A 15,895-nucleotide genomic window follows, 5' to 3' on the forward strand; every position below is an offset into this window, starting at 1 on the left:
TAGCAGCAGTAACTTGATTATTTTGAGGACATTTGATAAAATTTGACCTAATGGTTTTCCCTGTTGAGTCAAATTAATCCACAGGCTTTGATTCTTGAAGTGCCCTTCCGTAAAATTCTTTACGTTTCAGTTTTGCTACTTTACTCCCTCCTGAACCCGAAGACTTTGGTTTTCCAAAAGCTTTTGTGGTGGCAAAAATGCTATACTAAACCGAAATATACAGTTTAACAGTGCCCCTGGCACCACTTATTTTTCAAACTTTTTCAAACTTATTTCAGTTATTTAAATAATAGAGTATATAGTTTTTGTCAGCATTTTAAGCACACATGCATGTAAATATCAAAAATACATTATAAAACAATTTAAAACAATATATATCCACAGATCTTACTTAGATCCTAGAAAACCTGGGGGTAAATGTATCAAGCTGAGAGTTTTCCGGCGGGTTTGAAAAGTGGAGATGTTGCCTATAGCAACCAATCAGATTCTAGCTTTCATTTTGTAGACTGTACTAAATAAATGATAGCTAGAATCTGATTGGGTTTTCAAACCCGCTGGAAAACTCTCAGCTTGATACATTTACCCCCTTGTGTGTGTTAAACAGTTCTCAGTTCTGAACTGATATTAACCGCTTAACAGTGATTTTGTGTGTCCAAATTTGATTATATCAGCATCTCAGTATATAGTATCACATGTGATTGGTAGTTTTCTTGTTCTGTACCACTCTTATAATGTCAGTACTTACAATTCCCAATAAATCTTGTTTTCTCCTGGATAGTTTTTGTTATGACCAAAGATCCTTTCCAAGTTTGATGTTCTCATAAAGGCAAACGTTTCTTTTGATACCGTTCAGAAAAAGCCGCTTCTGCAGTCCCGGGCTGCTCTCTCGGTATCTTGTGTTTACAGTGGTCACGTAATCCCACTGTGTTCGCACTTGCAGCCACGATCGTAGCCATGATCAGTATCTGGTTTACTTTGGATGTGTTTTGAAATGTTCAAATGTTAAGTGTCTTTCATCATCATAGTACACATTTCACCATTTGATGGCTTCACCATTTTGCGGAAGCATTCAAATGGTGAAACGCACAGGTAGAATTATTAAATGGTTTGAATGATTAAATGGTTTGAATGATTAATGAAAGGCCTTCCTATTGTTGTTTGAATGCAGTAAGCTAGTGGGGAAAGTGTGTCATGTGTACTTCCAGGAGTGTTTGTAAGGTCACACCCCTGATAACTTTAGGGTGGATGACAGCAGGAGGGTGAAGACTAGAATGAGGCTCACACACTGAGGCTCATTCTAGTCAAGTGAGAGGGTCAGGGCTCTTAATAAAGATATGGGGGGCACTGTCAGCAGCAGCATGGGTGCATAGAGAATTCTGCCTGTTTAAGAGGCAGAAGCAAAGAGACAAGTGGCAGGTCAGAGATAGAGACCACCCTACTAGATCTTGGAGAGAGATGAGCTCACTGAGAATTCAAGCCAAATTGAAAATCTGAGCTACAATATGTCTGGTGCTGTGAGTAACCGTGTTTTAGAGCTGGGGATATGCAAGTGCCAGGAGAGGTTGGGAGCTGGCAACAGCCCACCTTCAAGTACAAGGGAGTGATCAAGTGAATGCATGTGGAAGACGCAGAGAGCTTTGGAACTACAAGACCCAATAGGAGAAATGCATGGATTCTTGGGTCAAGATTGTGGCATCTCTAGGGATGCAAAAATTTGCACCGATATGTAGAAGAATTTGGGTGTTCCTTTCTAAGAGCAGATTAGACACATGAATATGACTAGTTTGCAGAAAATTAGATCTCATTTATGCAGAAACTATATTTAAATTTGTGGAATGTGCTTATTTCAATAAGATAAAGGAGTGGAGAGGGCACATTTTTAGGGGCATTTCCTTTGTTAAGGGAGAGCACAGAGCTGAGGTCCCAGAAGATTGATCTCCTCCCTATACTTAGAGTAGGATGTATTTTGCACCTTCCAGTTGTGCAGATAATATATGAGTGCACTTCAACGGATCTGATAACAGGCTCCGCACAATTAATTTAAAACATAAATTGTACTAAAATGAGCAGCATGGAAAAGTTTGAATTGACAAAGTTGTGATCCAAGGACAGTAGCAAGCAAGCCCTCGTTAGCCCACAAATGTAGCCACAGATTTAATTTGTAGTTTGCATAAAATCATATCCAATGTGTTGAGGTTTTAAAAGTTGCAAATCTCCTCCTAGGGAACGTATCTTTTTTGTCCCGTAGGGCTGGTGCAAGGTAAGATATTAATGGTGATGACTGTCACATCTGTGTTTGGATGCACCTGTATGCTATATATAAAGTTGTACCTAACATAAGATTTGTTTCTAAATGTATTATTGTGGCTACTTTGTGGCCTCATTTTAGCAATCAACTATTTAACTGTAAACTAGGCACCTCTTTCTAGGCATCTTATACAAAACATATGCGTTTTAGCCAATCTCGCCAATGAGAATCACATCTACAAAAATGCCATCTTTTTGTGTAATTTTCCATGCAGTTTTTGATACATTACACCATTATATAGTTGTATTGGTGAGCAACTGAAATCTTCTTTTTTCTAATGAGAGATATTTATATATGTTATATGTAGGATATTTGAATAAATATATTATATATATATATATATATATATATATAAAATGTTTTGCAAGATTATTCCCATAGCTAGAGCATTCTCTTTGAAGAATAAAACTATTGCAGGCCCGTCAATGATCAGGTATGTGCAAGGTGTTATAAACAAGGCGTAAATAGTAGAATAGGTAGAATAGCATGGTGTCCTCGATCAACTGGAGCTTAATTAACTCCCTACATTGTGACCACCATCACTGTTAGGCCCGAAAATTAAATTCTGCTCAGTGGGAACTCTGATGTTCTCTTGTTCTCTGTGCAGCATATGCAGGGCTGTGCACAGTGGAGTGGCAGATAGGACAAATAGGTGGGCAGACAGCCAGGCAGCGTGAGGGCTGGGGGTCCGTCCCTAGAAATTTGACGTCTCCTTCTAAATTTTGCAATAAGGCCCAAAAATGTCTAGTTCTGTCCCTGTATGTACCTATGGTTTTTACATAATTTTTTTTTAAAACAAAAGCAAGATAGATGTCAGCAAACAGAATATATTTCAAATTATTTGTACTGCTCAAAGTATAGCTATTACTCGTATTTCAGAAACATTGGCATCCAAATAATGTATAAGAGATGCAGTAAATTCTCCAGATGTTAGAGACGAATAATTCAAATTAACTTATGGGTAAAAGAACAACATTGATAATAAGCAGCTGTAAATGGAATCCTGGAATGTTTGGTGTAATGGTAATTTATTTGCAGTTTACCATGGCCTGAGGAAGAAGATACATTATTGACGTTTACACATTTGTATTCTTTTGTTCCCTTGCTATTGACTTCTAAAGCTAATTAAAATTCAATTTGTGAACCTCCCAATGCACTGGCGCACCTTCCTAATTTCTAGAAATCCTTAAACCATCATTACTCTAGGTCAAAAATCTTCAAATCAATAGGTTAGAAACAATGTGTAAATATAAATTGTATGCAACATTTAGAAATTGTATGCAACATTTGTTGAGATAGATGGTCCTTTATTTGAACAATTGTAGTTGTGATGAGTGTAGAACATTTTCTTGCATTGGAAATAGATACAACAAATGCAAAACTTTCTGAAGGATTCCTTTCAATTTATGTGCACATTCTTTTAGGAAACATAACATTAAAGGGATTATCTATTTCCCTGTGGTAACATATGACTGCTGCATTTGACACTGACTGGCCTGGAAAGGGGTGCTGGAGACTACAGCATGGTAATGATTGTCTTCCAGATGAAGCACAAGGTTGGTGGCTACAGCTCTCCCCTTTCAAACCTGTTCTGCTGTTAATGTAAGCAAGCTGTACAATATTTTTTATTAGAAATTACGTTTCCCACATAGGAAATATAAAAAATGCCATGTATTGGGACCCTAACAGTACTGTAACTGACCACATTTTATTCTGGCCTGGCACCTATACAAATGTCCTGGACTAGGAAGAGAGGCTTGATTCCAAAATCCCAATGTTATGAATGTTATGGAACTTCGTTGAATTCAAATAATAAATGTGTACATATGCTTATGCTTTAAGAGTCAATACAAGCTAATAGCCTGCTGAAGGAATAGTCTGCTCAAGCTGGTGTCTAATAAATAGGGAGACAAGACACATTCCTGTACCTGATCGTACCAAGTTACAAAAGAAACCAGATAAAACCAGATGCACAGTGGAACCCTGCAAATTCAAACTGTATGGGGGGGGGGGGGGGGAATCCAGACAGGGGGCCTGATTCATTAAGGATCTTAAATGAAGAGGATCCTTATTTCAGTCTCCTGGACAAAACCATGTTACGTTGCAAGGGGTATAAATGAGTATTCTGTTTTGCACATAAGTTAAATACTGCCTGTTTTTTCATGTAGCACACAAATACTTGATAGCTTATTTGTACACTGAAATTTAAAGTTGATATTTGTGTGCTACATTAAAAAACAGGCAGTATTTAACTTATGTGCAAAACAGAACACTCATTTGCACCCCTTGCAATGTAACATGGTTTTGTCCAGGAGACTGAAATAAGGATCCTCTTCATTTAAGATCCTTAATGAATCAGGCCCAGGGTGTGTTACTAAAATCTGCCCAGTAGCAAGAAAGGTATATAAGACTGTGTAAATGCATTCCTTATTGTTTAGATTCTTATTAGAATGCTACACTCATGCTTGCCTGCCTGCATAAAGAAGCTCACATTTGGATCTTTGGCTTATGATTTATGACTTCATAATGCATGGTAAAATAATAGCTATAACACCAATAAATAAAAGCTCTGAAACAAACATTAAAACATGTACCTAGGAACAAGTTGTTTTGAAATGCTTTAGAAATGCTTAGGCTCTGTTCCTCGAGAACCGAACACACCAGAATCTAGGGGATCCGAATACCGAGCCGACTCGGTACTCTCGCGCGCCCTCGGAATAGAAAACGAGGCGAAATGTCATAGTTACGTCGTCGGATCTCGCGCGTTTTGAATTCCTTTTTAAAATCCAACATAGCAGGAGATGGGAGGGAGGTCAGGCCCAAGGACAATTCCTGGGAGGGAGGGCGGGCCCAAGGACAATTCCATCTTGCACAATTTTTCTTTTCTGCCACTGCTGTGTGCCAATGTGCCCTAGATGTGCTAGGAACTACTATGTGTTTGTGTTATTGCTCTGTCGCTTAGCATCCAGCCAGGTCACTGCAGTATTTGTCTGAAAGTGTATGAAAATAATATTGTGACCTGTGAGGTGGTCAAAATTAACTGCAAATGACTTGAAATTAGTGTTATTGAGGTTAATAATAATGTAGGAGCAAAAAAAAATAGCAAAAATATGTGATTTTAGCATATTTTAAGATTTTTCCTAAAAAATCCAAAACCAAAACCAAAACACACGAGGGTGGTTTTGCCAAAACCAAAACACGAAGCTAATCCAGATCCAAAACCAAAACCAAAACCAGTTCACGGGGGTCAGTGAGCATCTCTAGTTATATCTCTTCCCACTTCAAAACTGATGGCATTGAAAATGTAATAGAATAAGATAGTCAAACACTTATATATGCACCTCAAAGACAATGACAGTCTCCCTTGCCTCTCAGTGCAAGCAACTGACAACCTGGGAGAAAGCCTGCTTTTTATGTCATTCGCTGATCAGTGAATGTCATAAAAAGCAGACTTTGGCATTCATTGATCAATTTAAACCAAGTGATTCAGTGCTTTTCACTACTTGGTAATAGGCACATGACAAATGAGAATACAGGGCTTTCTAGCTGGATGAATGAGTGAGTAAAAATTGCTAAAACTGAATATTTAATGGTGAAGAACATATCTACAATAAAAAGGGTATTATCATTTTGAAACTGATTTATGTTTTTATTATCTATGATAAGGTTCAGCTGATATAGATTTAGTGAATCTTAGGTTCAGCTAAAGGTTTCATTTACAAGAATGAGACCTATGAGAGCAGAACACACCATCAAATAAAACCTAAATATGTGCATTATTTAAATGATTTACCTCCAATAAGAATTGCTCCTTCAACATTTCAGAGCATATTAATAAATATTATAAAAGTAAAAATATCTGTGAATTAGTAAGGATGAGCGGGCTCGGATTTCTCTAATCCGAGCCCACCCGAACAGTGCGGATCCAACGGGATCCGAGCACTGTTCGGGTATTTCCGGCGCCAAAAAAAATGAAACCGAGGCTCTGACGTCCTAGTCTCGCGTTGGACCTCGCGAGACTCGGATTGCATAAATTCCCCGCTCGCTCCCGGCATCTTCAGTCGGGCTCAGATCATTGAAGAGGGAGGTTATAGGTTTAGTGGTGCTCCGTCCTGTGTCCTGTCACTCTGTCCTGCTTAATATCCAGTGGTTACTTGGTCCTGTGCTCTGTCCTGCTGATCAGTCCAGTGGTTATTTTTTCCAGTGCTCTGTCCTGCTGAGTGCAGTGGTGCTTTTGTCCTGTGCTCTGTCCTGCTGAATCCAGTGGTGCTGTGTCCTGTGCTCTGTCCTGCTGAGTCCAGTGGTGCTGCCTGTGTCCTGTGCTCTGTTCTGCTAAGGGCATTGTCATTTATAAATTATTCAAAAGTTATAAAAAAAAAAATTTAAAAAAACTTATACAAAAATAATTAAAAAAAATTATAAAAAAATTATAAAAAAATAATTGAAAAAAAAGATAAGAAAATTAGTTAAAAAATACTAGGTACTGCTATTTAAAATCAAACTATGTTTACTGTTGCGGCTGTACCAAAAAATAATAGGTACTGCTATTTAAAAGTCAAACTACGTTCACTGTTGCTGCTGTACCAAAAATAATAGGTACTGCTATTTACTATTTATTTATTTATATACTGTTCATTATTTCTGTAGTTCCAAAAAATAGGAACTGCCACTTCTATTACTACAGTCATTGTGTAGTTCCAAAAAATAGGAACTGCCAGTTCTATTACTACGGTCATTGTTTGTGTAGTTCCAAAAAATAGGAGCTGCCAGTTCTATTACTACGGTCATTGTTTGTGTAGTTCCAAAAAATAGGAACTGCCAGTTCTATTACTACAGTCATTGTTTGTGTAGTTCCAAAAAATAGGAACTGCCAGTTCTATTACTACGGTCATTGTTTGTGTAGTTCCAAAAAATAGGAACTGCCAGTTCTATTACTACGGTCATTGTTTGTGTAGTTCCAAAAAATAGGAACTGCCAGTTCTATTACTACGGTCATTGTTTGTGTAGTTCCAAAAAATAGGAACTGCCAGTTCTATTACTACGGTCATTGTTTGTGTAGTTCCAAAAAATAGGAACTGCCAGTTCTATTACTACGGTCATTGTTTGTGTAGTTCCAAAAAATAGGAACTGCCAGTTCTATTACTACGGTTATTGTTTGTGTAGTTCCAAAAAATAGGAACTGCCAGTTCTATTACTACGGTCATTGTTTGTGTAGTTCCAAAAAATAGGAACTGCCAGTTCTATTACTACGGTCATTGTTTGTGTAGTTCCAAAAAAGGGGAACTGCCAGTTCTATTACTATGTTCTTTGTTTTTATAGTTCCAAAAAAGAGGAGCTGCCATTTCTATTACTACGTTCTTTGTTTCTGTAGTTCCAAAAAAGGGGAACTGCCATTTCTATTACTATGTTCTTTGTTTTTATAGTTCCAAAAAAGAGGAACTGCCATTTCTATTACTACGTTCTTTGTTTCTGTAGTTCCAAAAAAGGGGAACTGCCATTTTTAATACTATGTTCTTTGTTTTTATCTGTGCAGTGGAATTCAGACCAGTTGAGGGTGATATATTGTGGCCCCGGTACCAAATTGGGTACCGGGCCCACTCCACTACGCAGTCCAGATAGATGCGTATCAACTACATTCAGTGTTGGGGCCAAATCCAAAATTAATGAAAATGACCTGTCATCGTCAAAAACAAGAGGTATTGACGCGCTCGAACTACACCCTGTATATGCTGCAGAGGATGTAGGAGCAGGCAGCTGTGCAGTGGAATTCAGACCAGTTGAGGGTGATATATTGTGGCCCAGGTACAAAATTGGGTACCGGGGCCACTGCACTACGCAGTCCAGATAGATGCGTATCAGATATTAAACTACATTCAGTGTTGGGGGCAAATCCAAAGTTAATGAAAATGACCTGTCATCGTCAAAAACAAGAGGTATTGACGTGCTCGAACTACACCCTCTATATGCTGCAGAGGATGGAGGAGCAGGCAGCTGTGCAGTGGAATTCAGACCAGTTGAGGGTGATATATTGTGGCCCCGGTACCAAATTGGGTACCGGGCCCACTCCACTACGCAGTCCAGAAAGCTACCTCGGTGCAACGTTTTGGACTAAAAAGAATATTGTGAGGTGTGAGGTGTTCAGAATAGACTGGAAATTAGTGGAAATGATTGTTATTGAATGTTATTGAGATTAATAATAGCGTAGGAGTGTAAAAAAAAACAAAAAATGGATTTTAGCGCTTTTTATGCTTTTTTAAAAATAAATCAGAACCCAAAACCCTAAATCAGAACCAAAACCTTTCGTCAGGTGTTTTGGCAAAACAAATCAGAACCCAAAACCTCAAGCTAATCAGAACCCAAAACCCAAAACACTAAAAGTGCCCGGTGCATACCCCTATGAATTAGAATGGCAAAAAATCTAATCAAATGTAAACTTTTATTTCTAAGAGTTCCCAAAGTGATAAAATCAATAAACTGCAGCTATTTTATCTTTAGCAATATTTTCCCATGGAACCTAATCGTCCTTTTACATCATTTCTCAGCAATTTGCTATATTTGTCTACTTTAACTACAGCATTTTGTAAATTGTTTGCTAAACTCAATGACGTCATATACTGTAAATCTAATGAGTGGTATTTTTGACAGTTTCCATTTTATAGTTAATTGTGAAAATTAAATAATTAATAAAATAAATAAATAAATGTTAACATTTCATTTTGCTTTCTGTTTGTTTTTAGGATTAACTATTTATACATTTATATAACTTTCAACAGCCACATTAATTAATTTTATTAAGAAGGCTTTCACTCCAGTGTTGAACCTGATTTGATAGGCACTTGAGTATTATTAGGCAAAATCATTTCAATACTCCGCTGCGGTACACTTTTAGAATTATAAGAAGAAAAGAAAAACATACCATTTAACTCTTTCATCCTCTCATATTTTCCACTTGCACTTCCTTTCTACAGGCATCAACTGAAGCCATATCCTGCATACGGAAAACATGAGAGCCATATGGTATTCTATCATTTGTAGTTCCAAAATGAGGACTGAAGGGATTCAGCACAGTGTAAAAAAGGTCAAGATTAGCCAGTTGTTTTTGGATTCCATAATTCCTAATCTTCAATCTGAGATCCAAACATTGTCATGCTTCAATGCTGGAAGCTGGAAATAAGCTGTGCCAACCCCATTCGTCTTTCTTTTTCAAGCTGTGCTAACAATAATTTACCCCTGAAAGCAGCCACTCTGGCTCGCCCTCGTCACAGATGGTGGCTGAAGACACGGCAGCCAATAGCAATTATGATTCATCTATTAATGAAGACCTAGGAAGTAGCATAGAAGAAGCAGCGGACCAGACTGGTACTCAGTCTTTATGTTTAAGTCAAACAGTAAGTTAACTACCTTTGGGGCCTATGTGTCAATCATTTCTTCACTGCTGCACTTTACTTGCGATATGTTTTGAACTGGATATTTTCATAATGAAAAAAACTTATCAGTGTTAGCAGCTGTCCCTGCAAGTTGCGTCCAACGTATTTTGGAGGCCTGAAACCTTACTCTGCCCATGCCTCCCTAGCCTTATTGCAAATTTGTATGTGTTATTGTTATTAATATTACTTCTGTTTTCATTTTTTTTATAGTTTATACTGTTTCACCAAGGAAAAAGAAGAAAACAAAGATGAAACAAGCCACTAAAGCCATGTCTACCATATTGGTGGAGCAGCTGAGGGAGATGGATTCGGCAATACAGACGCGTTCTTGGAGAATGAATGGGAGTAAAAAAGCAGTTTTATGACCATGCATGAGCGTATCAGCAGAGAAAATCGAGAGAGTCAGATGTCTATCCTAGATCATTTGATTACTAGATTGCAAGGCCCCGCACCACATCCACACCCTTCCCAACACTATTCTGTGGGAAATTATTCCAATTACGATGGAGGTCCAACTTATTTTGAACCCAGCACAATGGACACTTCTCCTAATTCTGCATTAAAGATGTACAGGCAGTTGCAATAGTTGTATTGTTTGTTTACATTCTAGTTGTGTTTTTTTAAAAATATTATTGGTTTGTTATTGCTAAAATCATGACAAATGTTTTGTTTTTTAAAAACTTTTCTTTACTTGAAACACAAGGCACACAGGCTATTGTATATGGAACCATATTTACATTTGAAAACATTACTGTTACTGTTTTTCAAGTAACATTTGTTACTCTAAATGGTTAATACCAACGTGAAGAACAATTTTGCACAGGTGTGACTAGATTGCAATTAAAATTAAAAAAGCAAATTCTAAACAATGTGTCTTTAATACAATCATTCCTAATGGTGTCTATGTGTCTAGCATTTCTTTTATATTGGCAGAATGATCTTCCGGATGAGTTCAGCACTGTTAGGTCACTCTCTCTCATAGATGACTGCATCTACCTGACTGTCAGGCAGTTCAGGCTCCTCTATAGTCCACTCTGGAAAAAACTGTTCTTTTTGTATTTCACATATATTATGTACAATACAACAATCATCAACTACAATGGTTGATGTCAATGTCATTCCTTTTTAACAAACAACACCAACGCCTTTTCGTCATCCAAATGTATTTTCAACCACCGTCCTGGCAGAGTTAAAGGTATGCGTTAGGTGAATCTGGTCAGGTGAAAGTTGATGATGCTGGTTATATCCCTTCATTAACCATCGCCTCAATGGATGCGCAGCATCGCCAATAATATGGACTAGGATCTCCAGTCCCTGGATCATCTTGGATTTCTGAAAAGCAATGAAACAGTTTTAATAAAACAGTAAAGAAGGTACAAATATGGGAATGTGTTTGTCCAAAATATGCACTGGAAAACACTGCATTATCTGTGTACACAATTATTACTAGCCGTAGCATCTGTAGAGATTCCTTGCAAGCACCGGGGGAATATACAATCACAACACAGTTGCTTTTGATGTCTAAATAGAAGACTTTAGCGCTGTAACCATGACACCATCCGTGTTGTTAAATTCTAAAACTAGTAGGACTAAAAATACTACATTTTCATGACCAGCAGTGTAGGTTAAATATAACGTGAAGCATCCAATACTTTCAGTTTCAGATCTTTTTAAACAAAATATAAATTCTTACATGTCTGGGGAAAAGCCACCAATCGTGTTGCTGCTCTGCAGTTTGGAAGAAGTCAGAATTGGAAAGAATTTTGGCATCATGTGCATGACCAGGTCAGCCAATGTAAACAACGTTGAAACTGAAAATAATTCATTTTAGTTAGTATACATAATATATAAAAGTAGAGGAGATATATTACATATTAGCTATTTTTTTACCAAAACATCAAGAACATATTTTCCTTACCAGAAATTGTGGTGAACTACAGCCTGTAGAATAACTGAATGTCAGCCTTTTTGGTTGTAGTAGTCTGCCGGGTTGTCTGTGGGAACTATAATTGGGATGTGTGTCCCATCTAAGGCACCAGCACACTGTGGATATCCCTACTCTGAACATAAAATTGTGTGGTATTCTCCCGGGGTTGTATACCGCCACAACACAATGGCTATTTTCCTACATGGTTCAATGGGTTTTCTGTAGTTTGTCGTTTATTTTGCTAGAACAGGGGTGATGAGTTCTAGCAAATAGTCAAATGTTGTACACGATATGCGACAGTGTGCCATACTCTGCTCGCCATCAAAACCTTCCAATAGACCGGAAAGCTTATCCATGACGCTGTTCTCTGACCCACATTCTTCTTTGTTGCAGTGCTGAATTTGACTATGGTTCCAATTGTGGACAACATAAAAGCTCTCCTCCTGTGTAAGTATTGGCAACGAGTTTTAGCCCTTTCAGCCACAAAGTCCTCCCTTCTCCTCCAGAACTAAAACTGTGCCAGATTACAGACAGTATCTAGCTGCATTAAGCTGTCATTTGCATCCAGAAACATAGGGAATCCACAATAATGCAGGAACTCCATACTGCACAGTAGCTGCTGATATCTCTCGTCAGCCATGATTTAAGCTATGCAGTCACTACCCACTTTTTATGACTCATCTATAAGAGCATCTGCTACATCATCTATAGGAGCCTCTGCTGTCCCCTTTTAATGACTTAACTTGATAATGCAGGGCAGACATTGGTCCAGTGTGATCTATCCGGGACCAAAGTGCACTGTGAAGAGCTACAACGTGGGTTGAATTCATGTACAGAACCCTGTGTCTGACCCAGGATTTTGGTGAGAAAAGGGTATTAGTAAGGAAAGGGCTGAATGTAGTAGGGGCGTGTCGTGATTTGAGGAGGTGAATGATGGCAAGTGGGAAGTTACAGACTGAGAATTAAGCTGCCCACAAAAAACAAGTGATTATTTCACACACATCAACATTTTGATATGGCAGAGCAGAAATACATTTGCAGTGCGTTCATCATCATCATCATCATCAACATCATCAGCTATTTATATAGCACCACTAATTCCGCAGCACTGTACAGAGAACTCGCTCACATCAGTCCCTGCCCCATTGGAGCATTCACAATGCAATACAGTGGTAGGTAGTGGTCAAAGTGGAAATTTATCAGTGGCAGTATGTAAGTTTAGAAGTGGCAGTATGGAAAGTGTAAGTGAATGGAATTTGGCAGTAAGAGAATTATGGCATACCACCGTATACCAGCCCACTTCCACCACTGGTTGTACGTTTTTACACTTCAATTGGACAATTATAGTGAACACTCTTATTCTTTTGTATGAAAGTTGCAATCTAATTTGATCAGATTATTGATTCAATTTTAAATAAGCATTTTATTATATTGAATCTATTGTCATGTCAGGATGAGAGCATAAATCTGATATGATGAAATAGAATATTGAATGTCAGGGCCCAAATAAAACTTTGCAAGGCTACATACAAATGAACCTGATACATACAAATGAACCTGATCTTCAAATGTGTGACTAAATGTCTTATTTTTAAAATGAAACAATGAGCCCAGTAGGAGGTAATTAAGTTAGGCAAACCCTTTGTGAAGAGACCAGCTGAAGATATGCAGATCACAGACATCCATTGTATTTGATCATGTATTTCCATAGCTAATTGGCTTTCTTTCAATAGGGTTGTAAACACAAACTAACCACTAGGTGTAACTTGGAGAGCCATATGCCTAGGTGAGAATCTTGGAGACTCTTGTATAAAACCTTTATGGTCTTTATGCAGCTATATAGAAATATGAACTTAAAAGGAAATTAATTCATGTTTCATATTTTGTGAAATCTGGGTGCCACTACATACTGAGGAGCAGAAATCACACCAGGGTTGGGAATGAAAGGTACAGGCGGTATCTGTGACCAGCTGAAATCACGTATCTTTCAAAAAGGTTTGTCACATTGTCAAAGGTCATCATGTTTGGTATCAAAAGATGGACAGAGTCATAAGGGATTTATTTATGATAAAATGGGATCGATGTCACGCTGTACAAAAAAGTTATATCACATAGTAGGATTGGTTAGTAAATCAGGCAACATGCAAATGGTCATTAAAAAAGTGTCACAGGCCACAACTCCCTATTAGCATTAAACCCTGCCCCTGTGAAGACCATCCCATTTCATTTTGCTTAAAAACCTGTTTTCTGAAGGAACAAACTGTCAGCTTCTTGGGGAATCAATCTAATTAAAGGACTGTCCATCTTCTCTGCCTGCCCCAGGCATACAGATTATAAGTGAGTTATGCTCTGTACTGTTATCTCTTTTGTTTTTATAACTGTTTGCCATTTTTTTTAATTTGTATGTCAAAGCTTTATGTAATTGTTTTTATTATCTGTAAGCATTGTACTTTTTGTATATTAAATCTAAAATTTAATAGTTCTGTCCTTATTGCTCTAAACTAATCCATTGCCTGTTTAGAAGAGACAGATTGCTTGGTGGGATTAACTCTTTAGATAACAGAATGAGAAGAATTAACTATTTAGCTACGGAAGATTTTTAAAGATGGCAAGTTTGATGTCATCCCCTGCTACCGGCTCCTCCTCTTTCAACTCCTCATATCCACCTCAACCTCCACAACTTCCACCTCCTCCATCAAATCTGCCTCCTAATTCACCCCCGCTAGCTGTACACCCTACATCTCCTCCAGAGCTGCTGCCTCGTCTGCGGTATATTCTCTGACTAGTGGTTCTTTGTAACATAATATAAAAACAATTTAACATTTCATGTCATATGTTATATAGTTTATAAAATTAGTTCCTTACATTCTGTAAGCTTTTTATACATAAACTAATGTAAACTTTCACCCCAATTTCAAATTCAATATTACATTTATATTCATTATCCATGTGTCATCCAAAATTCTATTATTTCTTCATTATAATATGATTTGTTTTTAATAAAGTAACAATTAGCATGTGTTTTATGAGAACATTTTTTTTTATAACTGGTGAACAGCAATCATCACTATTGATATGAAAGTATGTCTTGCATACCTCCTGCTAGTCTCCTCCTCATTGTCCTAAGTGCACACGGTTCACACTTGTTGATGGAGCGTGTGATGATGTCAAAATGCTTGTGTAACAGGGCTGATGCGGAAACGAAGTTCTTCAACAAGCACAAAGACTGTACCTGTGATAATGTGTACTAAGTCAGAATTGATGCAAGAGATGTGTATGCTAAATTCCTGTGAGCCTAACTTTATAATAAAAAAAGAATGTTGAACTATTAGTTTTAAAACTTTTTGAAATGGAGTTAAGGGTTGACCTTTATAGTTGACCTTGTGATAATGCAATATCACAAGGCCATCAACAATATAGTGCAATATAGGAACATTTTCAGCTTAACAATAAAGAATGTGTAAGATCACAGAGATCAAGTCTAGCAGAAATAACATATGTGTAGACCTACATGAAATTGTTTGTTTACATAGGAATGCCTGACTATAGGGATTTAATGCCGAAAAATCTGTGGTATTTAGAAACACTATGGGCCTGATTCATCAAGGCACATTGAACGCAAGCTGCGCTTGGTTTAAAAGGCGCGGAATTCAGACATACGCATGACCGAAATAAACAAGGAGCAGATCTAAAGATCTAAAATACGTGCGTTGATGAATTCCCAAGTAGGTCTGCTCTGCTCTACTACACAAGACACTGCAGGATACGTCCAATATCTATGTGGAATATAAATTTGCAAAATAATTAAATTAATGTCACCTGTTTATAATATAGGATTAATAATAAAAGTTAAAAAAAAAATAAAAAAAAATGTTTCTTTAAATTGATTTTTCCACAAAATACATTTATTAGGGTGTTCATAATATTTACTGAACATAATATACATTTTTACAGTTGCTCCTGGTTGCAAACACATGTTATAGCATGCATACACGACTGTCATCACTAATAATCAAGACTTAGACGGGCCCTGTAGCTGGAGCAAGAGATACGACTGAAAAACAAGTATATGAGAGATGCCCAGAGCTTGAATCTGACACTGCTGCGTACGCTCGCGATTGACACCCCCCTACTGTACATTGACTACTAGCAAATGTCCCTTCCCTACCCTATTCCTTCCCTGAAATATAGGCTCTAGTAAGTGTGCTTTGCTTCTGAAGAGGAATTGAACCT

At 37.6% G+C, this 15,895-nt stretch overlaps 1 long non-coding RNA gene across 1 annotated transcript; it reads right to left on the reverse strand.

Annotated features, from left to right (window-relative positions):
- Positions 1-10,538: 10,538 nt before the first annotated feature.
- Positions 10,539-12,028, reverse strand: LOC142140412 (uncharacterized). Its single transcript, XR_012688461.1, has 3 exons — positions 11,654-12,028; positions 11,429-11,546; positions 10,539-11,067 (listed from the first exon to the last, which is right to left on the reverse strand). It is a non-coding gene; the product is annotated as an uncharacterized LOC142140412 (long non-coding RNA).
- Between the last annotated feature and the right edge of the window lie 3,867 nt (positions 12,029-15,895).

Source organism: Mixophyes fleayi, chromosome 2 (genome assembly GCF_038048845.1).
Source record: "Mixophyes fleayi isolate aMixFle1 chromosome 2, aMixFle1.hap1, whole genome shotgun sequence".
Lineage (NCBI taxonomy): Eukaryota > Metazoa > Chordata > Amphibia > Anura > Limnodynastidae > Mixophyes > Mixophyes fleayi.